We start from the raw sequence: 24688 nt of genomic DNA on the forward strand, positions 1-24688 counted from the left end.
ATGCGAGTTCTGGTTTCAGAATGAAGTGATTTGTTCTCTGCAGAATTTCCAGAGTATGAGATTCTGTGGGGTTTGGAAAGATAGAAAGATGGCATTTTATTTAAAATCTAACATAATTGAATAATTTCTTATCTATTCTTAATAAAGGAAAATAAAGACAGAGCTATTTGAGCCCAAATAAAATTTTTATTATTGAAGTACTTTAAACAAATATGCTAATTCTTTGTAAATTGTTAATTAACATAAAACAATAAATTAAAAAATAATTTCAGAAGGGGTAATATGAAAGGTAACTTTAAATTCTGACCATCTCTATATCAGCTGTTCAGGACAATTTTTATTTTGTTCTCTTACTATGACTTCTAGTTTTCTTTCAATTACTATGTAATATTTGGGAATTAAAGGGAGAAAAACCCTTAGAAACATATATAGTCTTGTTTTTTCTGAAATATGAATGGAATGATTAAATATACATTAAAATGATTCAGAAAACATATTTGTCAAGTGGCTCCTAACATCTAAATGCAAAACAGGAGAAGAAAAAAGTCAAGATAACTTTGTAGAAATAAAAACCAGTTTATGGCTTATTAAAAGAAACAGCTTTTGATGATCTTCATTTGAGCAGATATGCTTAATTTTTAAAATTTTTCTACTACTTCATCTCAGATCATGTTTCCATCAACCCTATCAACTGGTGATAAACATCATCTTCATTTTCAGATATGGAAACTGAGAGTGAGATCTTAAACCCTCTTCCTGTTTCATGATTAGTGTGGGGTGAAGCAAAATAGCTCGTGAACTAGTTCTGGACTTCCTGACCTCAATTCATAGTTAATAGAAATGAACTCTTTTCATAGAGGCAGGCAAGAATTTCCCCATTAATCAGAAAATTTTGGAAAGGCGATATCTAAGTCTGTCCACCTTAAGTGCTTGAAATAGTGCCTTTCATGCAGTATGTGCTAAGTGAGTAAATTTTAGCTCTTAAAATGGGCTTCCCACGTGGCAGCACAGTAGCAAACAATCCTCCTGCCAATGCAGGAGATGTGGGAGACAAGGGTTGGATCCCTGGATTGGGAAGATTCCCTGGAGGAGGAAATGGCAACTCACTCCAGTATTCTTACCTGGAAAATCCCATGGACAGAGGAGCCTGGCTGGCTACAATCCATGAGTCAGACATGACTGAGCACACACACATGGTTTTTCATTCCATTAGTATTAATAGTATTCAGATTTAGGCTTATTCTCAAAAGAAAAGACTGTGCAATCCCATTATACCAATGACGGTAGGTTATTCTTTTTGCAATATCTTGGGGTCTTTTTTCATTGCCTCATTGACTTGTGATCTCAGATCATTACATTTCCTGGCTCTTAACTTTTCTAGTACTTATATTTCTCTGATGTGTTGGAGTCTGTGTAGCTCTTGTTTCGACATTACCAAACTCACCAATATCTTCAGTCATTTTCATTTCCTCTCTTTAAACTGAAACTTGGATCATCCTTGAAAATGTATTTCTCTCCAGGTTTCCAAAGGCTGTTTCATTTGAAACATATCCACATATGTTAAATCTGGCAGATAAAATAAAGCATTGTTCATGTTGGAACATTCTTTCCTGTTTTTTTTTTTTTTTTTTTTGCAGTGTCTTGCATTCAAGTACACTCCCTGATGCTTAGAGGCTTATTCCCATATTCACTGCCATCACATATGCATCCAGGTCACTCCCTCTTGTTCACTTAAGGCTCTGGTATTGATGCCATCATGTTTATCTTCCACAAATTTGCCATCAGCATCATGTACACCATTTATTTTGTACCTTGGCTTCTTAGATCCTTGATCTTGGAATAAGCGAACCCACTGCTATTCCACTTTAACATCCTACTCCCATGATTCCATTTTGAAGCTTGTTTTATGTGACAATTGATAAAGTAGTAGCTATCCAAAATAAAAAACTTATAACCACCACTTTCTGAACTTTCCTTTCACATCAGTTATGACACTACAATTTTATGTATCCACTCAATCACTTTAACCCTAAGTATCCTTTACTACTGTTACCTCCTTTATTCAATGCTCACCCTAAACAGCTTAGACTCTGTGATCAATTGCTACAATTACCATTCACAACATACAAATTTCTCTTTCTAAGATATAAGCTTATATTTTGGTTCCCAAGCTGTTTTGTTCATCTCACATGTTCACACTCTACTAATCTATTTTATCTTCCCCATCAGTTTAAAAACAAGATAATGCTGAAATTATTACCCATAACCTGTGACTTCTTTTCCTTTTCCTCTATCCATCAACCCCTCTCCTCTTCATTCTTTCAGTACTAAACATCCTGGAAAGTCATTTGCTTCATCTTTAGCATTTATATATCAACTTGTATTCTGAAATTGTTCTCATCATAATTGTAATACAATTACTAATTCCAAGTTCACCAACAATCTCCTTCTTCCCATTGGCAATGGCGACTTTTGTGTTGTCTCTGTAGCCCCAGATATCATTGACATTAGTTTTCATAAAAAACATTGTTTTGTTTTGTTTTGGTTTGGTTTGCAAGTCATCAGAATCCCATCTTTCTGTCCACTTTTACTCTTCTTGGTGGCTCCACTCCCTGTGTTTATGTTTTAATTAAAACATTACTTCACATTCCATTCCTAAGGCATCTTATGTCATTTCTTGCACACTCTTGTGGAGCTCTCATCAACTGTTCTGGGGATGGTTGTCACTTTTGTGTTGCAAAAGTCTAAATTTCTAGGCCAGATTCCTCCTCTGATCTCCAGGTATATTTTCAAGAGATTCCCAGACAACTTCATTTAGGTATTCCCAATGTACCTACATATAGCATGCTCAAAGAGAATTCAGCAATTCAAAAACCATCCTATATTTTTCATCTGTTTTGAAGCATGCATTTTCTAAGTCAGTGAGTAGTGTCATCTTCCAGCCAGTTATTCAAGCACAAAGCCAATAAAATGTATTTCATATATCTCTCTAAATACCACTGATAAGAATTAGATATTGAACACACTTATTATTTAATCTATTTTTTTTTTCAAACCGGTCTACTTGTAATTTAGGCCTCTATCACAACTTTCTGTATTATTGTTCAAACATTTATCTTATCCATGCTTTCTCTGTTCATTGTAACTAGAATGTACTTTCTAACATGCAAATCATAGCTTACTATTTCCTATTGACATATGATAGAGTCCAAAAGCTTGGCTAACTTAAACTTTGATAAGCAACCTCTTCTTTTCAGACTAGTCTCACTTCTTGTGACATTTTTCATGTAATTCCCAGGCTTCAGCCATCAAGCATACTATCAATTTCTCAGATGTGATCACGAATTTTGCATACAGTTGAAGCAGAAACTCTTCCTTCTGTCTTTACAGTCTAGTTGGCTTTATCTTTCTGTGTATCCATCAGATCTCAGGTGAGATTTTACTTCTTCCTAGAGGTGTTTCATTACCTCTAAAGTGTTACATCTAACAATTCATTCACCTATTAATTTCCTTGTAAAATAATCTAAATTTCAAATTTTTGAAAAAACCAATGTAGTTATTTTTCACCCCCCCTCAACCTTGTAAGAGTTAGCACTTTTTGCAACTCCAAATATATTAGTAGAATAATGGAAAAATAAATACAAGGTTTTTTTTTACCCTAAACCTTTTTCTACTACTTCATTTACCTTGATTTTTCCTCACTGCCTGCTGCCTTTGAGCAACCCACAATGAAACCTAAAAGGCATCCAATATACCTTGTGGCAAACTCTGTGAATGTCAACAAAACTTAATATTACTTAGCTGCAGTGAGTATGCGTTGTATTACTTATTGGCCACTCCAGAATCCGTTCCTTGTGTTGCATAACTTTAAGCAATTTCTGAACAAAACAATGTAATGATGTCTCACAAGCATAAACAATCATTATGGTTAATCTTTTGGGACTCAGTTTGCTTAACAGACAGGGACTGATCACTTGAAATTTCAAATCATTCTGCTAAATCTAAGTAAAATAAAACAATAATAACTAAAAACAAAGATTATTTTAACACATTGAAAACAACTCAAAAATCTTTTAATGTTTTTATTTACTTTTTATATTTTAGTATGAGCTTTATTGGAATTTTCAGGGACGCTTATGGTAAAGAACTCTCCTGCCAATGCAGGAGACATAAAAGACAGGAGTTCTATCCATAGATCGGGAAGATCCCCTGTAGGAGGACATAGTAACCCACTCCTGTATTCTTGCCTGGAAATTCCCTTGGACAGAGGAGCCTGGTTGGCTACAGACCACAGGGTAGCAATACGGACATGATTGAAGTGACTTAGCATACACACATGGACATGAGTTTTATTAAATTTTGAATTTTATAAGAAGTCATAGTGCACATTAAAGCAGTGACTTAACTTTGCTGTTGGCTTTGGAAGGCTACCAAGTAATGGTTTATATTGCACCAAAGATTCAGTTCTACATCTGCAACCCACTCAATTATCTGTTGAGATGTAAGGAAATAATAATTAAGCCATGAGCTTAGAAGCTTGGAGATATATTTAGTTCAGTCTCAGAAAATTGTTATTTGAACATTCTGTTCAAAGAAGAAAATAATATAAAATTAATTTAATTTTTTCGTGAAGTCTGCTGGAAAGCACTTAAAGGCATGCAAATCACAGAGAAATGAACACTTCTTTGCTTCAAACTCTCTAACAAACTCTCCTCATTCCATACATGTATAGAGTGATAAAGAGAAAGATGTACAGATAGAAAAATCATAGACAATGCTTATTACAAAGAAAGAACAATTATTATTAAATGTGGATGCTTTATCCTAGGAAGACTGTTATGATTTTTTTTCATTTATTTTTATTAGTTGGAGGCTAATTACTTTACATCATTACAGTAGTTTTTGTCATACATTGAAATGAATTAGCTATGGATTTACATGTATTCCCCATCCCAGTCCCCCCTCCCACCTCCCTCTCCACCCGATCCCTCTGGGTCTTCCCAGTGCACCAGGCCCGAGCACTTGTCTCATGTACCCAACCTGGGCTGGTGATCTGTTTCACCCTAGATAATATGCATGTTTCAATGCTGTTCTCTTGAAACATCCCACCCTCGCCTTCTCCCAGAGTCCACAAGTCTGTTCTATACATCTGAGTCTCTTTTTCTGTTTTGCAGTATACAAGCAACTCCTCCAGCTCAACTCAAGAAAAATAAATGACCCAATCAAAAAATGGGCCAAAGAACTCAACAGACATTTCTCCAAGGAAGACATACAGATGGCTAACAAACACATGAAAAGATGCTCAACATCACTCATTATCAGAGAAATGCAAATCAAAACCACAATGAGGTACCATTATACGCCAGTCAGGATGGCTGCTATCCAAAAGTCTACAAGCAATAAATGCTGGAGAGGGTGTGGAGAAAAGGGAACCCTCTTACACTGTTGGTGGGAATGCAAATTAGTACAGCCACTATGGAAAACAGTGTGGAGATTTCTTAAAAAGCTGGAAATAGAACTGCCATATGACCCAGCAATCCCACTTCTGGGCATACACACCAAGAAAACCATATCTGAAAGAGACACGTGCACCCCAATGTTCATCGCAGCACTGTTATGATTTTTATAACACCATTTTCTCTAGTAGAATAAAAGCATAAATGACAAAGGACCTTAAACATAAAGTATACAGAAGTCATCATATTTGCATTTTATTTCTAACCAATCTGTAATGATTCAACTCTCTGGTTTTTATTAGTTCTTGGTAGAAATTCAACAAAGTTGAAAAGAGATCTATCAGCATGCACAAGGCTACAGATGTCTAAAATACATTCCTCAATTATTTTAGGGAAATGTTTTCAACCTTTTCCTTCTGTCAAAGTCATAAAATCTATCTTCAGGATTTCTTGTTAGAGTTAATTTCACTTCAATCTTTTTTTCTTAAATTCATTCTATGATCGCTATTGCTTCAATTATCTAACTTTTTTTTTAAAGAAAACTCTCAAGTTTTAGAGGCCTGAAGCAACAATGATTTATTATCTCTCATAATCCTGTGGGCTAAAGACAATCTCTCTCCACACTGTGGTGTCAGCTGGGCAGTAGGCTGGCTGTATGGTCCATGAAGACCTCATTCACAATGATGATATACTTGATGAGGCTGACAGCTGGATGTGATCCATGTGATGAGTGTCTGGCTTGGGCTTCCAATGAAATCATGGTGGTTGAGTTCAAACATTTAAAATTTCCCTGGAAAAAAATTCTAGCCTTAGAAGCTGTACACTTTTAAGAATTCTATTGAAAAAAGCAAGTCACAGAGCTTATAGCTCTGAGCTACATGTTGGATATTTATGAAGACTATCAGATTTGATTTAGTCTCAGAAAGAGTAGGTTCTGCAAGTAATCCAAAGATGTCGGAAATATCTGTGTTGGAAAGAATGATTTTTGAGTCTCTAGAAAGCTGAAATCAGCATCACTGCACAGACTTTGCAGAAAAGCCAGATATTCTGATGAAGAAATAAAATGGTTTTCTGTGTTCTAGTGCACCCTAGTAGAAACTAAGTGCCAGATGATGAGATAGCAAGTAAACATTTAGCATCTGCTGCCTATTCTGTGCTGGGTATTACATGATCCACCAACACAAACTTTGGTCCAGCACAATTGCAATCCATGGAATGGAAGTCATTTGCTTATAATCTGGTTAAATTAGGTTGAGATGTTAGTAACAAATTGTATGAACAAGGGATGCAGGTTTTATATTACCTGTCTTTGCCACACAGACCCCCACACAGTCTATGCCATAAGTTAATAAGCTAGGGGTTCCAAATTAAGAGATTCCAAATAATATTTGGAGCTTAAGAGGATCCAAAAAAAGGAGGCTCCAAATAAGATTGGAGTGGCAACAGTGGTAGCAAATCTACCTGCCAAGGCAGGAGATGCATGTTCAGTTCCTAGGTTGGGAAGATTTATTGGAGTAGAAAATGACAACTCATTCCAGTATTCTTGCCTGGAAAATTCCATAGACAGAGGAGCCTGGCAGGCTACAGTCCAAGGAATCACAGTCTGACATGACTGAGCACGCACACACAAGTAAGATTTGTGCCAAGTGCAAAGAAGGGCTTTTACACCTTGTAGGAAATAGAGGTGATACCATGTAGGAAATAGAGGTGATACTGAATGATAGTGGTGAAAGCATTTTATCTCAGTGGGTAGAACATGGTCTTTTATTTCAAATGGGGAGAAGGTGGCCTGAAGATGATGGCCACGCTCTGACCCCTAGACAGTGATAAACAGTGCTGGACACTTGTTTATGGGACTGAGGATATCAAGCATCCAAGAACATGGCATTAATGGAAGAGGACTTTAGATGAAATTTTGAAAGAGGCACAAAGCATGTTGATTTAATTTTTTTCTTTTTAAACTAAGGAGCAACTTTGGCTTCCCAGGTGGCTCAGTGGTAAAGAATCTGTTTGCTAAGCAGGAGACAAGAGTTTGATCCCTGCGTCAGGAAGACCCCCTGGAGAAGGAAATGGCAACCCACTGCAGTACTCGTGTCTGGGAAATTCCATGGACAGAGCGGAATGACAGGCTACAGTCTGTGGGGCCACAAAGAATCAAACAGCTTAGTGACTAAACAGCAAGGAGTAACTACAGCAGAAGAGGTTTGCATTTATGAGAAGGTCTGGAAAACCCATCACATACATGCTCGTCCCCTTCCCTTCTCCCTCACAGCCCCAGGGACCCCATGGACAGCAGAGTCACAGTGTCAGGAATGAAGACCATGTGTTACCAAAAACATGACTGCTTCCTACTTCTACCAATGCTGAGTGCCCAATCTGTTAGAAGCAGAGACCTATGCATAGTCCTGAGTGTGGCACCCCTCTTTTGCAATAAAAGTCAGAAGCACATGATAAAACAGTTATATCAGATCCCTTCAATGTTGGATGGGACAGCAGTTTGTCCTCACTGAAATCAATAGATTGCAAAGGAATTTTTCTTCCTAAGACCCATTGTCCTAGGATGTGTCATCTTTCTATAGTTTAAAGGACATTTTGTTCTTGAAATAATAAGCCATACAATATTCCCTCAGAAGAAATACACTCACTCTACAGCAATGAAAGTTTGACATGGCCATGGCATATAATGAATGGTCTTAACAGGTTATCTCTTGTCAAGATTCAGTTGGCTTGATTGGATTCATGAATGGCAACCTGACAACACAACCAAGTCACCAGCTCAGAAAACGAATTGGCTGCTTTGGTGCACTGTCCTCTATGATACACTGTAGGTAAAGAACCGATGAGAACATAAGTTTTAGTGTCCCTAACAGCATAGTATCATGGGTCTGGAAACAAAGACATGATAGTAGAATTGATCCTTCTTATCATTACATCCTGTGACCAACTTTCTCATTTTATGTGTCCTATTCCTATAATATTAGGCTGTCTGGATTGTAGGATGAGAATCCCAGAGGGCAAATATTTGCACTGGCAACAAAGTAGTGTTTTTTTTTTTTTTTGGTGGGTTTTTGTTGTTGTTGTTGTTGTTGTTGATTTTTATTGGAGTATAGTTGATTTTTAGTGTTGTTAGTTTCAGGTATACAGCAAAGTGAATCAGTTATACATATACATATATTCACTCTTTTTTAGATTCTTTCCCCATATAGGTCATTATAGAGTATTGAGTAGAGTCCTCAGTGTTTTACAGTTGAAATGTATTTTAATAAGTTCTGTTTCTATTTATAACACAAAGCAGAGTAGTATTTTTCTATTTAAATGTAAAAACAAAAAAAATTATACATATGGGTGTGCCAATAAATGTGTGTTTTCTCCATTTATAGCACAAAGCAGAGTAGTATTTTTCTATTTCTATTTAAATGTAAAAATAAGTTCTGTTTCTAGGGATGTAGAATCAAAATCTTTCGGAGTGCACATACTCAGTGATTGAACTTCATGTTTTCTATCAAAGCCTCAGCTCAACGGCTTGTTGTTCTGTAAATGGCAGCACATGGTCTGTCCTGGTGATAACCCAGAGAGCTTCCTTCAGGCAGAAGCAGCTGCTGGCCTGTGCTCTCTGCCCAAAGACTCTTACAGAAACAGACAGGAAAAACTCTATGGGATGATAGAATTGAAAACCTTAAAAGTTGGGGGCTTCAAGCGGCTGCCCATATTCCTTGGTTCCCAGTCCCCTTTCAGCCACAGCTGTTATCACTGCAGCCTATGTTTCTGCCATCATATCTCCCTCTGGAATCTTTGACTCCTTCACACCAACAGACTGGCAGAAAAGGAGTGACTTAGTGTGCCAGTTAAGGTAATGAACTCGGATTAACTTAAGAAGTTAGGGGTACACATGCACAACGGAGCAAGGAAAAAATAAATGAAGCATAGGAATTCATATGGCATCTTTAGAATATCTGTTTCCAGTGATAATGCCACTGCTGGAGGAAACTGCAAAAATAATATAATTTAACAATATAATATAAATTAACAAAGACAGGGCAATTAATTTCTCAGTAATTATGCAACATAAAATTTATGTCACTGCACCCAAAAGTAATCAGTGGAGCTAAAGTGCAGGCTGAATATAGAAGGGGCATTGCTTAAATGATTATGTTAAAATGTTCAACCAGCAGAGTTTGGCTGTTTCATACAAAAATAAGCACATTTTTTTACCATACAAGTCAGCAATTTATCCAAAGGATTTGAAAACATGCATCTATATAAAAATATGCATAACAATATTTATGGATGATTTATTCATAATTGTTAAAATGTTGAAGAAACCAAGATGTCCTTCAGTAGGTGAACGGATAAATAAACTGTGGTAACTCCAGACAAAGGAATGTTATTCAAAACTAAAAAGAAATGAGCTATTAGCTATGAAAAGACACAGAGGAACCTTAAGTGCACATTACTAAGTGAAAAAAGACAACCAGAAAAGGCTACATACTGTATAATTACAACTCTATGACATTCTGGAAAAGGCAAAACATCAGAGACAATCAGAAAATCCATGTTTGCTATGGGTGAGGGCAGTGGGGACGAGATGAATAGACAGAGCAGAGAGGATGCTTAGGGCAGTGAAAATATTCTGTGCAGTAGTACAATGATTGATTAAATCATCACAGATTTGTCCAGAATCATAGACTGCACAATACCTTGAGAGAAACCTAAGGTAAATTATAGACATTGCATGATTAAGATACATCAGTGAAGATTCAAATGCACCATTTTGGTGAGTGGTGTTGATAACTGGGAGGTTATACATCTGTGACAGTAAGGTGTATAAGACAAAGCTCTGTATCTCCCTTTCAATTTCGTTGTAAACATAAACTTCTCTGAAAAATAAAGCCTTTTAAAAAAATTCCTGACCTTATAAATGTAATGCTGTAAAGATGATAATAAATTCATTTTATGGACATTTTAAAACCAAAACATTTTAACCAAGCAACATATTATATTTAACTTTGGTTCAACATAGAGGAAAAAATTTACATGGTGTTAATACTATTTGCACTGCTCATGTCTCTCAAAATAGACTAAAATCCTCAATATTAGAGAGAAATGAGACAAAATTTTGATTTTAAAATGCTTTATTTTTCATCCCTATTGACAAAGCATTTTATGTTCAAAGAGAATGGATAGTTTCTATCTCTTTTTTCGAATTCAACCATTAAAATATTTATGAGATATCTACTATGTGTAAGTCAAAATAGGGAAATATCTGTTTTCAAGGAGGAAATAAGACATCAGAAAACTGAATCACAAAGGACAAAGGCTCCTCTGCCTACTGATACTGAATAATTATACGAGCCTTGATTTAAAATGTCCTAAATATGTACCCTTATGGCAGAAAGTGAAGAAGAACTACAGAGACTCTGGATGAAAGTAAAAGAGGAGGGTGAAAAATTTGGCTTAAGTTCAACACTCAGAAAACTAAGATCATGGCACCTGGTCCAATCACTTTATGGGAAATAGATGTGGAAACAGTGGCTGACTTTATTTTTCTTGGCTCTAAAATCACTGAAGATTGTGATTGTAGCCACGAAATTAAAAGATGCTTACTCCTTGGAAGGAAAGTTATGACCAACCTAGGGAGTGTATTAAAAAGCAGAGACATTACTTTGTCAACAAAGGTCCATCTAGTCAAAGCTATGGTTTTTCCAGTAGTCATGTGTGGATGTGAGAGTTGGACTATAAAGAAAGCTGAGCACTGAAGAATTGATGCTTTTGAACTGTGGTGTTGGAGAAGACTCTTGAGAGTCCCTTGGACTGCAAGGAGATCCAACCAGTCCATCCTAAAGGAGATCAGTCCTGGGTGTTTTTTGGAAGGACTGATGTTGAAGCTGAAACTCCAATACTTTGGCCATCTGATGTGAAGAGCTGACTCATTTGAAAAAACCCTGATGCTGGGAAAGATTGAGGGCGGGAGGAGAAGGGGATGACAGAGGATGAGATGGTTGGATGGCATCACTGACTCAATGGACATGAATTTGGGTAAACTCCGGGAGTTTGTGATGGACAGGGAGGCCTGGTGTCCTGCAGTTCATGGGGTCACAAAGAGTCAGACACGACTGGGAGACTGAACTGAACTGAAATATATACCCAGCATATCTTTAGTAACAATACAATTCTTATTTTTTATTCAAATACATCTTTTCAATAATTTTTCTCCAAGCATTTTTTACCTCCCAGTTCCTCAAGCTGTAGATCAATGGGTTTAGCATCGGAATCACCACAGTATAGAAAACTGAGGCAAATTTGTCTTTATCTGGTGAGTGGCTTGACTTGGGCTGCAGGTACATAAATCTGAGGGTCCCATGATACATAGTAATAGAAAACAGGTGAGAGGCGCAGGTAGAAAAAGCTTTCGGTCTCCCTACAGCAGAATGGATCCTTACTATGGCAAAGACGATGAACACATAGGATATGAGTACAATGAGAAGAGAACAGAAGACCTTGAATCCTGCAATGGCTAATAACATCAGTTCTTTGACTCGCATATCAGAGTAGGCCAGAGCGATCAAGGGAGCATCATCACAGTAGAACTGGTTGATCACATTAAGGCCACAGAAAGCCATGTGGAATGTAGCCACTGCTTGTATGAATCCCACCAGGACTCCATAAATATAAGAGCTAGTGACCATTTGGATGCAGAGTTTCCTAGGCATGAGAACTGCATAGAGTAAAGGGTGGCATATGGCCACATACAGATCATAAACCATGACAGACAGCATTAATAATTCCCAAACTGAAAATGTGATAAAGCCACACACTTGAGTGGCACATGCACAAAGTAACATGCTTTTAATTTCTCAAAAAGAGTTCACAAGGGTGTTTGGTGTGATTGTGGAGGAACCATAAGAATCCACAAAAGCCAGATGACAGAGGAAAAAATTCATGGGTGTGTGAAGTTGAGGACTCACTTGTATTGGAACAATCAAGCCAAGATTACCCAAAGAAGTAAGCAAGTAGATCAACAATAAAACACAAAAGAAAATGGACTGAAGCTCTGGGTTATCTGTGAGGCCCAAGAGGATCAACTCAGTAACTGCTGAATGATTGTTTTCTGCCATGAAATAAACAATTCTACAGTAAATTCCACCAGAGCACACACTCTGGATAATCTTGACTTTGTAAGGAATGATTAAGTGTGAGAAGGTATCCCTGGCTCTCCAGGATGTTATGCCAAATTCAGTTAAAGTAGAATCTTGGTAAGGACTCTAAATTATGTGTAGATTTACTTGTGAATTTACTGTAAAAAACACTTGGTCCAGGTGGAAATTCCACTAAGAAGCTGCAAAAGAAGAAAGGGAGAATTTCAATTAAAATTTTATAATCAATACAATAGCAAAACCTGTGTTGTACTTTTCTTCAAAGAAAAGAAAATTAAAAAAAATCAGGATATAAAGTGGCTTTGATAGCAAATACATTAACATAATTTCTTAAGTTGTAAATTTCTTTCACAGAACTGTCATTTTATCATTTCATAAGAATATTAAAAATTAGCAAAATCAAGCATGGAAAGTGTAAGTCAAAAATCAAAATACTAACAGTATGTTTCTTTAGGGAACCAGTTTGGTATAATATTAAAAGTTTTATTTTTTCATTTTGTTTTTCTTCATATTCTATTTTTTTATATACATACACAATATTGATATTTAGAAAAATGGCATTGTGAAGTTTTCTGGCTATCTTTTTGGAAAATACACACTAGTGAACAATTTTCCAGATTGTAAAATGTTTTTAAGTAATTAAGATATATGTTTTTAAGCTCTATCTTGAAGTATCAAATGGTCCCAAGTGAATAGCATTTGAACAGCATTTAGAAGAACCTCATTTTGCAGAAGATTTACATAAACCCAAGGTGGCTTCTCAGTGTCAAAAACTGGTACAACTGAATTTGTTCCCATCTTTTCTTAAAAGGGCAGTGTATAAGTTAATATGATTTTCCTTTATCACTGTATTGTCTCAGGTTACTTCACATGCACCTTAGAGATTTTTCAAGACTGTAAAAAATGTGATAAAATAAATATAAAATCTCCTCCCATGTTAAATTTGGATTGATATCCCCTTGAAAACTTATCTTGATTACTCCTTTTTCTTTCCGTTCCCATCACCAATTTTCAACCAAACTTATTGGAATAGATATCTGTCCCCAGCTTCTCAAATATATTTACAGCTATTTTCAGTTGCTAAGTTATATCTGAATCTTTGTGACCCCATGTGCTGCAACATGCCAGGCATCCCTGTCCTTCTCTATCTCCCAGAGTTTGCTCAAATTCATGACCTTTGAGTTATTGATGCCATCAAAACATCTCGTCCTATCTCACCCTCTTCTCCTCCTGTCTTCAATCTTTCCCAGCATCAGGGTTTTCATCAGTGAGGCTGCTCTTCGAATCAGGTTGCCAAAGTATTGCAGCTTCAACTTTAGTATAAGTTCTTCCAGTGAGTATTCAGGGTTGATTTTCTTTAGGATTGACTGGCTTGATCTCCTTGCAGTCCAAGGGACTCTCAAGAGTCTTCTCTGGCACCACAATTTGAAAGCATCAATTCTTCGGTGCTCAGCCTTCTTTATGGTCCAACTCTCATATCCATACATCCATACACTACTAGGAAAATGATAGCTTTGACTATACAGACCTCTGCTTTTTAATATGCTGCCTAGATGTGCCATAACTTTTCTTCCAAGAAGCAAGAATCTTTTAATTTCAAGGCTGTGGTCACCATCTGCAGTGATTTTGGAGTCCAAGAAAGTAAAATTTGTCACTGTTTCCACTTTTTCCTCTTCTGTTTGCAATGAAATTATGGGACTGGATGCCATGATCTTAGTTTATTGAATGTTGAGTTTTAAGCCAGCTTCTTCACTCTCCTCTTTGACCCTAATCAAGAAGCACTTTCTGCCATTAGAGTGGCTCTTTGTGATCCAACAGATTGTAACTCACAAGGCTTCTCTGTCCATGAAATTTTCCAGGCAAAGATATTGGAGTGGATTACCATTTCATACTCCAAGGGATCTTCACAACTCAGATATGTAACCTGCATCTCTTTTGTCTCCTGCATTGACAGGAAGACTATTTTACCACTAGTGCCACCCTGGAAGCTCCATTTATAACTTAACAAGGTGTAATCCACCTCTCTTTCTCATTAAAACAAAAAAAATATTATCTGAACATGTTTAGTATCAACCTCCCTATTTTCAAATCCAATAAAACCTGTATTTTTTGCAGAACTGTAGCACTGAACTCTATTGAATACAAGTTTGGGCTCTAAAGCAAAGCAGTCTTTTGAGTTCATTTGTTCATTTTGATTCTCAACCTTGGAGTCTGTTCCTATTACTATACCTTAGATGGCATGTTCTTCATGTTCTCTCCAAAGCTTCTTCCTCTCATTTTGATACCTTCTTGATCAATTATCCAATCTTATGTGCTCAATAGGCATCTATTTGCTGATTATGAACAAATATATTAATAAATTATTTTTCAAACTACTTCTTTCTGCTCCAGCTTTATATCTCTAAATATCTCTCAGAAATTACCATTTAGATATTTATCAAACTATTGCACACAAAAAAGAACTTTATAGTTCTGTACATCGAACCCAAAACTCAAGACTTGGAATATATATTTTCTAGTGCAATGAACAGGCTTCCCAGATGGTGTTAGTGATAAACTATCTGCCTGTCAATTGAGGAGACATAAGAGACACAGGTTCGATCCCTGGGTTGGGAAGATCCCCTAGAGGAGAAAATGGCAACCCACTCCAGTATTCTTGCCTGGAGAATTCCACGGACAGAGGAGCCTTGTTGGCTCTAGTCCATGGGGTCACAAACAGTCACAATGAACAGTGTCACTATCCATTTGCTCTCCATATCAGAGAGCAATTTCTTTTACTATGCATCCCTGATCCTCATGCTAATGTTCAACTTGCCCCTCTACTACTGATAAAGAATCCACCTGTCAATTCAGGAGACACAGTAGATGCGTGTTCAGTCCCTGTGTTGGGAAGATCCACTGGAGGAGGAAAGAGCCACCCATTCTAGTATTCTTGCCTGGAAATTCCCATGGACAAAGGAACCTGGTGGGCTACAGGTGGGCTACTCCAATGAGTCGGACATGACTGAGCCACTAAGCAATGACACTAAAAATTTTACCCTTCACACAGTTTTCAAATCTGGTCATATATTTTGCTTTATTGGTCCAAGCACAATGATGCTTTGTGTGTGTGTGTGTGTTTTTTTTTTTTTTGCAAATGAAACCTAACTTTTAGTCTTGTCTCCAATCAGTCTTATTTTTCTCTGTTCCTCAATTTTCAGGTTATATGAAATTTTACAGAAACTTTATTCTTATTTTGTCCTGATGAAATCCTTCAGTGTCTTCCCATCACTGTTTGGATAAATTTCAAGTTCTTTCTCATAGCCAACATAGCCCTTGAAAACTTCATTTCTGCATCTCATATCAGGTGCCTCCTGAAACATTTCTTTTATCTAGTTTCTATGTCACAGGTATTCCAAATTTCTGTATGTATTTAAATATAAGACAGAATTTTATACATCCTTTATTCTCTTCCTAGAACACTTTTCCTCTGTCATCATTCTTTTAATTTGCCTGATTTTCTTTCTACTTAATTTTCTCTACTCTATTGAATCACTTCCTCTTGCAGGATTTCAAGGGAGTTTAAGTCCACCTCATATAAACATTCTTGCAGCCACTGATTCCTTCATAATATTCACCACACTATATTGAAGACAACTATTAATATGTCTATAACACATTGTAAGCATGAACTCCTTTTGGCAAGCAATAATATTTCTATTTCATATTCAATTTAGTCTTTACCTCCAACAGTACCTAGTATACAGAAGATGGTCAATAATTACCCCTAAATGATTAAGTGGATAAAATTATATTTTTGTAAGTTCAAATTCTTTCCCCAAAAAAGGGAATTGAGCACATTTTTCTACTACTTGATGCCTTTCAACATTCAATATGGCATCATTCAGTTCAACAACAAACCCCTAAATAGTTCATTGTACCTGAAAGGAATCTTTGTGAGGCCAGTAATATTTAAAATTGCCTGGGTATTTATGAGACAACTTTGTATTTTATATATGTAGTCCTGAAAAATTGTTGCTGAATGATAAGATGCTGGGATTCTTGGCCTCTGGAGGAGACAAATTCAATCTGGGGCCAGAGACGAGGCTGGACCGCTCAGAGCTTTTGTGTAATAAAGTTTTATTAAAGTATAAAGGACATAGAGAAAGCTTCTGACATAGGCATCAGAAGGGGGCAAAAGAGTACCCCCCTCCTAGTCTTTAGCTGTAAGTTATATAGTCACTCACAGTCTGTTAATGAAAAGAAAGGAATGTCTTAGAATTTAGAATGGCACCAGATAATTCATCCCTGGCCATAAAACGATTGACTTGAATCTTGTAGAAGGGCAGAATACCAACAAATAGTTTCGTTTACATAGATTAGGGAACAATATCTGAGTAAGTAAGTTAGGCCATCTGGTGGAATCAACTTGAAGATAGAGGCTGGGGTACATTAACATAGCTTAAGACAACATTTCCATAAGAAAAAGAAATGTATTGGTTAACTCAAGGTTTGAGAGCAGTTAGCTTCAGGTGAAACCAGGTGTCATGGAAACACCGCATTTTAGGAGAAACCTCCCTTTAAATTTGGATAGAGAAAAAACAAATATATCTCATGGTTGTTTCCTCCTGCTGCTTCAGAGAGATAAAAATGTCTGGCACTTGCAGCCTATTTCCTCCGTTTGGAGACCCCTGGCCTTCCTGCCTGTTACACTCTCAGTCCCTCAGGGAGATTTCTTTTTGTACTACATTCTTTTTAACAAACATTGAAAACAGTATAATTATACATACACGAACATAATTATTTAATGTTTAGTAACTGGGGGAAAAGCTGTTTCCCTTGAAATGGTAGATCACTTTTTCAGCTATGCTTAAAGAATCTAGAGTAAAGGAATATTTTAATGATCTCTTTTGGGAAAACAACTTGATTAGTTGCTATGTGTGCTTTGATTATTTGTTTTGAAGTCTGTTGCATTGGCTTTATTTTAAAATTATGAATTTATTTAAAATAAATGTTATATCTATGGGCCTTGTATTTAGCAGCAATTTTTGGAAACCATTGGATAAAAATGAATTTCCCAAAGCTAACTTTCATTCCTTCCTTCTGAGATTACTGTTCAAATCAATATTATGAATGACATTTCAGTTCAGCAGTAAAGATTAAAAGTATTCATTTCTTTCTCTTCATTATCTAGAAGACAAAACATACAAATCATAGGTCAATTGACATTTTACAGAAATATATGGACCTCTCCATCCACAACTTGCTTTAGATGACCAGCCAGATGATACCGCACATCTAAGAAGAAAAGATAATATGAGTTTTGTTCACATAATGGGGCTTTCTAGTGCAGGTCAGGAAGCAGCAGTTAGAACTGGACATGGAACAACAGACTGGTTCCAAATAGGAAAAGGAGTATGTCAAAGCTGTATATTGTCACCATGCTTATTTAACTTATATGCAGAGTACATCATGAGAAACACTGGACTGGATGAAGCACAAGACTGGAATCAAGATTGCCAGGAGAAATATCAATAACCTCAGATATGCAGATGACACCACCCTTATGGCAGAAAGTGAAGAGGAACTAAAAAGCCTCTTGATGAAAGTGAAAGATGAGAGTGAAAAAGTTGGCTTAAAGCTTAACATTCAGAAAACTAAGATCATGGCATCTGGTCCCATCACCTCATGGGAAATGGATGGGGAGACTGTAGAAACAGTGTCAGACTTTATTTTGGGGGGCTCCAAAATCACTGCAGATGGTGACTGCAGCCATGAAACCAAAAGACACTTACTCCTTGGAAGGAAAGTTATGAACAACCTAGATAGCATATTAAAAAGCAGAGACATTACTTTGCCAATAAAGGTCCATCTGGTCAAGGCTATGGTTTTTCCGGTGGTCATGTATGGATGTGAGAGTTGGACTGTGAAGAAAGCTGAGTGCTGAAAAATTGATGCTTTTGAACTCTGATGTTGGAGAAGACTGTTGAGAGTCTGTTGGACTGCAAGGAGATCCAACCAGTCCATCCTAAATGAGATCAGTCCTGGGTGCTCATTGGAAGGACTGATGCTGAAGCTGAAACTCCAGTACTTTGGCCACCTCATGGGAAGTATTAACTCACTGAAAAAGACCCTGATGCTGGGAGGGATTGGGGGCAGGAGGAGAAGGGGACGACAGAGGATGAGATGGCTGGATGGCATCACCGACTTGATGGGCATGGGTTTGGGTAGACTCCAGGAGTTGGTGATGGACAGGGAGGCCTGGCGTGCTGTGATTCATGGGGTCGCAAAGAGTTGGACACGACTGAGCGACTGAACTGAACTGAACTGAGGGAGAAGAGGGTGAACTCCCAATCTGGTCTGAAAATATGTCTAGGAGGAGCCAGTAATTGCTTGAAGGTTTTTGTTGGGATGAGTGAGTTAAACTGAGTGAGGATTCCCATGCACAAGATAAGACTTGCAGGGTTTGAATCTTCTGCAAAAGATGGAGCAGTGGGTCCCTTACTCTAGTTATGGACTAAAAAGAGACAAAGTGGAAAAGCTGGAAAGCTATAACTGGTCAAACAACAAAATACAGAGTTATATACTGCTCTCCAAAGCTCTCTTTTTCATCAGCCCCCCCATCCTGTGATATCAGAGATAATCATGTATTTGAATCCGTCCTTTTCTGTCTCAAATAAGAAAAAATCTTTCTGTGATATAGGGTGAGATTATTTGTGTAATAAAACAAAGGGAAAGAGTCAAGGAAGAGTGAGAAACAAAATTCTATGAGCTGGGAGTTGACTGAGGTTTGGAAAAGGCACCCAAGAGCATGTGCTGTCACCAGGCCTCTCTGGTGAGCATTCACGGCCAGTGGAGACAGCGTCCCGACCAACGAGTCCCTCAGGAGCCTCTACCAGGAGTCTGCGAGGTTAGCCTGGACAACAGTCTGACCATGTCCCAGCACAGAGTATGTCAGATTGTCAGTTGGAATCTCCCAGGCCATGTCCAGCACACGTTGGTCCACCAGTGGTCTCCCATGGGAGGAAGGGATGGCCCCCAGACTGAGGAATGGCAATACTCAGAGCCCACAACCAACAATCAGCTCTGAGCATGACCAGCCTCCTGAAGCTGCCCTGTCTGCAGGGTTAAGGAGGACCCACGCATCCTCAAGTAGACGCTGGTGTCCAGGGAATCTTAGCCAGGAGCTTCTTTTAAGTGAAACATTCTGAATTCTTAAAACAAAAACAAAAGCAAAACAAAACAAAAATTTGCTATGTATTTATTATTGTATTTTTAGTTCCTGGGCTGTTGCCAATGGTCTAGTTATTTAGCCTGCCATATGGAAATTTTCATACAGAGATATTTGTGGCCACAGACAGTGGAAGCAAGTAGTGGTTGCTGATAAATTTGTCTCAGACTTTCTCCAAATGGGTTAAGGTGAAGTCTCTGCAATCTAACATATCCTGATGTACTGGATTAATGCCATGAGGCAAGAGGGAAGGTCACTGAAAAAAATTTCAGGTGAAAAGACATCTGCCTTTCTCAAATATACTACAACTTGGGGAAAATTTGGGGGGACTTGGATTGGATCCTGAAGAGCATGTTTGAGGTTTATATGAAGATGGACTTCACCCTGTTTTTTGAAATCTTGTGATTGTGTGTAAGCATGTTCAGTTGTGTCTGGTTCTTTGCAACCCCATGGAATGTACATTCACCAGGCTTCTCTGTCCATGGAATTTTCCAGGTAAGAATACTGGAGAGGGATGCCTATTCCAGTGGTAAAGATTATCCCTGCAATGCAGGAGATGCAGGAGTCATGGATTCGATCCCTGCATTGGGAAGATCCTCTGGAGGAGGAAATGGCAACCCACTCCAGTATTTTTGCCTGGAGAATCCAATGGACAAGGGAGCTTCGTGGGCTATAGTCCAGGGGGTCAGAAAGAGACACGACCAAAACAACTGAGCACACATGCAGGCATATATATGTATTCTCCCTTTTCTTGTACTGTGTGCATGCAGATGTTGAAATATAATGTTGTACACTTGAAACTTATGTGATATTATAAACCAGTGTTACCTCAATAAATAAAGAATGTAAACATGTCAGTTCCTTTTACACTAATGGGAATTGTGCCTTCAAGCAAGAGACTGTATCATAAACCATTTAAAAAATGCATTTCAGCTTTGAATTACCTTTTGTAGATCATCACCATGAGTCTATAAAATCTTGAAACAGACTTGAGAAGCCCCGTCTTAGGAGTACATAGCACATGGTACATAGTGATGCAGGCACAGTGGAATCTGTGGAAGTGACCCGGAATCTGACAGGTGGTGGCTCTGATTTGAGGCTTCTCTGCTTGGGCCAGGAGGCACTTCAGGCACAATAAAAATGATACAGTGGATACAGAGGTTGGTTTTCCTCTTGACCTCCCAACATAATGAAATTGAGTCTAGCTATTATAAACAGTGCTGCGATGAACATTGGGGTCTAAAAGTGATGTATTTATTCTCCTAACTTAAAAGAGTTGAATACTTGAGAAGAGGCCTTGATATGTTCATTACTGTGGCTGCAATTTTAAGGCTGATCATAAAGTTATTAAGAAATATACAGCCATTTAAAAATATTATACAAAATTGCAATTTAAAGTTTTCTAAAAGGCTATGATACATTGTTTTGTAACAGTTTGTAACAAATGTAAAATACAATCCTAGTAATAAACCCTTATAAAACAAAAGTCAATTGTGGTAAACTAAACTTTAGGAAAGATGGATGAATTGTTTTATTTAACTTCATAAGGAAAGATATATTGTTTTTAGGTGTTACTGGCAAGAAGTTATAGCCTTTTAAAGTTACAAAGGATTATGAATTGGAACATCAAAACAAGAATGTGTTAAATTATATAACAAATGCTAGAAGACTTATTTAACTTTTTATTTTGACATAAATTCAGAGTTTCAAAGAAAGATGCTTTTCTCGGAAAACTATGACATTCATGAATAAAATTAAAGACAAAATAAATGGAAAGATATATTGTGCTCGTTAGTCTTGTTAATATAGCTATGTTCTCCAAGGCAGTTTACATATTCAGTGTAATTGTTTTCATATAGTCATAAGTGTATGTTACTAAAAAAAAAAAGACATTCTTCAAAGACCAAAGAAATTCAGTAAAAATCAGCAAATTAACTTTATTATTGGATCTATAGACCTTACTCTGTGCAGAAGGACATGCTTCCCTTGTTAAAATTCAAGTTACTGTTTCAGTCTTTTTAAGTGAAATTTTCTGTCAGTGTTGATATCAATGTCCATGTTAGAGTTTCAGAATCAACAGTTCTTTTCAGATTCCTCTTACTCTGTGTGTGTGTGTGTGTGTGTGTGTGTGTATGTGTGTGTGTTTGTGTTTGTGTGTATGCATGAGTGTATCTTATACCATTCTACCATTCTAAATTGAAAGCTGCTTTAATAATCTGAAGAAGATATGATATTTTTTCACCATGTAAGATTTATGAATTGACACACTCAAGTCAAAATTCCACTATTAGAAAAAGAGAGATTTTAAGTGATCTACAAAACAAAATTTAAACCACTATTTGCAACTGAATTTATTTCAATCTTATATCTTTCAGTATTGCTGTTGTAGGTCAATCATTAACCATGTCCAAATCTTTGTGACCCCATGGACTGCAGCACGCCAGGCTTCCCTGTCCTTCATTATCTCCTGGAGTTTGCTCAAACTCACATCCATTGAGTCGGTGATGCCATCCAACCATCTCATCCTCTGTTGTCCCCTTCTCTTCCTGCCTTCAATCTTTCCCAGCATCAGGGTCTTTTCCAGTGAGTCAGCTCTTCACATTAGTTGGCCAAAATACTTTGGAACTTCAGCTTCAATATCAATCTTTCCAATGAACATGCAGCGTTATCAAAAGCTATATACAAAATAATTAAAAAATATATAAAATAAGTGTATCTTCTGTATTAATATTAACTTTTCCTTGGTGGCTCAGATGGTGAAGAATCTGCTGGCAATGTGGGAGGTTGGTTCTATCCCAATATCAGGAAGATCCATGGGAGAAGGGAATGGAACTCACTCCAGTATTCTTGCCTGAAGGATTCCTTAGGCAGAGCAGCCTGGCAGCCTACAGTCCATGGGGTCGAAAAGAGTCGGACAGGACTGAGATTAACACTATCACTTTGACTTTTAAATATTGCAGTGTTAGAAAGTATGTTACTAAAGGTATGATCATGCAGAAAAACTATTTGTTTTTTGTTTAATTACTTCTTTTTCTTGCCTCCTAAATGTTAAGTCTTTCAGTTAGAGCATAGGTCACTTAAATTATAGTAGAATACACTTTTCCATAGTTCTCTTCAAAGCATTTTTTTTTACTTCCTGGTTCCACAGGCTGTATATGAGAGGATTTAGCATGGGAATCACCACGATGTAGAATACAGAAGACATTCTGTCAGTATCCATGGAATGGCTTGTTTCTGGCTGCATATACATGAAGATGATCAGACCATAAAATATAGTGATGGAAGTCAAGTGGGAAGCACAAGTAGAAAATGCCTTTTTTCTGCCTTCAGCTGATTTAATCCTTAGAATAGTAAATAGAATGAATACATAGGAGACAAGGATGATAAGAAGAGAGAAAAATATATTGAACCCAGCAAGTGTGAACAGTAACAGCTTTTTGATATATTTGTAATGGGTTTCATGACAGGCCAAGGCAAACAAGGGGACATCATCACAGTAGAAATGATTTATTATGTCTGATGACAGAAAGATAAATGGAATGTAAGAACTGCTTGTAGGAGGCCCACAGAAAAGCTATATAGAAATGTGCTGAACACCATCTGAATACAGATCCTTTTGTTCATGGCAACGGTATAGAGTAAAGGATTACAAATGGCCACATACCCGTCATAAGCTATGACTGAGAGCATATAAAATTCACAAACCACAAACATGATAAAGCAAAACAACTGAGTGGCACAAGCAGGTAAGCATATTCTTTTAGTTTCTTGGAGGAAGTTCACCAGAGTGTTAGGAGTGACCGAGGAAGTAGCAAAAGTCAACAAAAGCTAGGTGGCTAAGGAAATAATACATAGCTGTGTGAAGCTGAGGACTGACATGAATTAGCATGATTAATCCAAGATTACTCATGACACTAAGTAAGTAGATCACTAAAAACATCACAAAAAGAAGGGCTTGAAGCTCAGGACTGTCTGTGAGTCCCAAGAGGATGAATTCAGTTACTTCTGAGTTATTGTGTTTCGCCATGAATTGTGTACAGAAGCATATCATACTGTTATCTCCAGAACATATATTACAGATAATCTTTCACTTTGTGCATTAAGGACTTCACTCATGTTTATTTTATGGTGACCATATTGGAAAGATAAATCTTCACTGATTAATAGGCCGTTCTCAGATTTCAGGGCTGCCTGCTTTGAATTTAAAGTGATTTGCTGCAGGCAGGAATTCCAACACACTCAGTAGTCAGGATATTTGTTAAGGAAGACAGAATATCTTGCATTAAAATATAGGACATCATGTATACAAAATTCCAGCATCATAGGTATTGTAGCAGGATAAATATTTTAAGAGTTAAATATATGGCCACAAATATATTGAGTAATATATTAAGATGAAACACTAGGCATTTCAACTAGAATTAAGACAATCATGACACTTACTAAATATTATTTTTAATGGGCTAGCCCATTTCCTGCAATGAAGGAAAGGGTGAAATATAGTTATGTACAAAGTACGAAAGTGTATCTAAATCAATATGCTTAGTGAAAATATAATGGGTTTTTTTAATGATTGTGACAGTGTCCTCTGTTACAATGCTATGTAATGAAAATTATAACATAATTTTCACAAAAATGTGAAACTTCAAAGAAAAGTGAAAACATAGTTTTCAGAATTCCACTTCATATGATAAACAAAATATTTAAACATAAAGCTTAACTTAATATTGAGTTTAGCAATATTAAATTGCTATATCCATCTTATATATTCATGTTATTTATGTTTATGTCAAATAAATTCATAGTTTCACATTATTTTTGGTAGAATGACATTTATAAAAGAAATTCATCTATAGTCTTGATCTCAT

The 24688-nt window shown here is 37.0% G+C and overlaps 2 pseudogenes; both read right to left on the reverse strand.

The window, feature by feature from the left end:
• Positions 1-11629: 11629 nt before the first annotated feature.
• Positions 11630-12571, reverse strand: LOC110149729 (olfactory receptor 5AL1-like; annotated as a pseudogene).
• Positions 12572-22902: 10331 nt separating this feature from the next.
• LOC110149736 (olfactory receptor 5AL1-like) lies at positions 22903-23847 on the reverse strand (annotated as a pseudogene).
• Positions 23848-24688: the final 841 nt, after the last annotated feature.

The sequence above is a fragment of the Odocoileus virginianus genome, unplaced genomic scaffold (genome assembly GCF_023699985.2).
Source record: "Odocoileus virginianus isolate 20LAN1187 ecotype Illinois unplaced genomic scaffold, Ovbor_1.2 Unplaced_Contig_48, whole genome shotgun sequence".
Lineage (NCBI taxonomy): Eukaryota > Metazoa > Chordata > Mammalia > Artiodactyla > Cervidae > Odocoileus > Odocoileus virginianus.